Source organism: Phalaenopsis equestris, unplaced genomic scaffold (assembly GCF_001263595.1).
Source record: "Phalaenopsis equestris unplaced genomic scaffold, ASM126359v1 Scaffold000002, whole genome shotgun sequence".
NCBI classification, from domain to species: Eukaryota; Viridiplantae; Streptophyta; class Magnoliopsida; order Asparagales; family Orchidaceae; genus Phalaenopsis; species Phalaenopsis equestris.
In genome coordinates, this window is record NW_018164444.1 from 37085502 (window position 1) to 37086616 (window position 1115).

The following is a 1115-nucleotide window of genomic DNA, read 5'->3' on the forward strand; positions in this document are numbered from 1 at the left end:
ACACCAAAAATAGTGCCGACATATATATATATATAATATTTCCTTAATAATAAAAATGTTATATATAATGAGTTTGTACATTTTAAGATTAATGTTGATCCTTAAAACATACTAATATATGTTATGTACTTCAATCAATCAAAGTAGTTAGTGAAAAGTGGAAATTAATTTTCGATATAGTGATTAAGGGATGGAAGTGCTATTTAATTTCTTTTATATGTACCACTTTGTCTGATTGGTAAAAAAAATAAAAGCAATTAATATAATATAGTGAACGAAATTCGTCTATACTAATTTTTTTATTTTAAACTTTTATTATAATCGAATAGAAACTAATGAATAAGAGGAAAATAAATTTAAAATAAAACTCGATAATAACTGCTCTTCATACTATTTTTTTTTTTTGTAGGATCGAGTCAATGCAGCTCAACTTTTTTTTAGTTATTTTTTCTTAATAAAAAAAGAAGGTTACCAGAGAGAAAGAAACTCTTGCATGCACGAGACGTATGACGTCGATACAAAGCTCACACGTGTCTGCTGTTGTTCCCACCTAATTGAGCTATGAAGGATAATACGCAATTATCATATCATATCGCCTAATTTATTTAATTTTTCAACTGAGACGACTTAACGGGGAACTTAAAGCAACCTGCACGGCAATCACATACGTACATTTAAGTATGATGGCTAGCGTTTCTCACTTCAATCACTAATCAGCTAATGTTTATGTTTCAAACATTAATCGTTATATTATTTCGTTGGTATGTTAATAAAGCATTAAGAAGGAAAATGACTTATTTTTGTGATTCATTCTTTTTGGAAGTGTGAGGAGTCTAACTATATTCCATTATATTAACTCTCTCTCTCTCTCCCTCTCTCTCTCCCCCCTTCTCTCTCTATATATAAATATATACATATATACTGTTCTGCATGTTTTTAAATTTTTTAGTGTTTGTTTTTTTTATTTTTGGGTAGGGGGCCATATATTTGATCTTTTTTATCTTATTTTCTGTAATTTCATTTTTTATTAATAAAAGTGCCTACGGGCTTTTCTTAAATCTTTATATATATATATATATATATATATATATATATATGTATATATGTATATATGT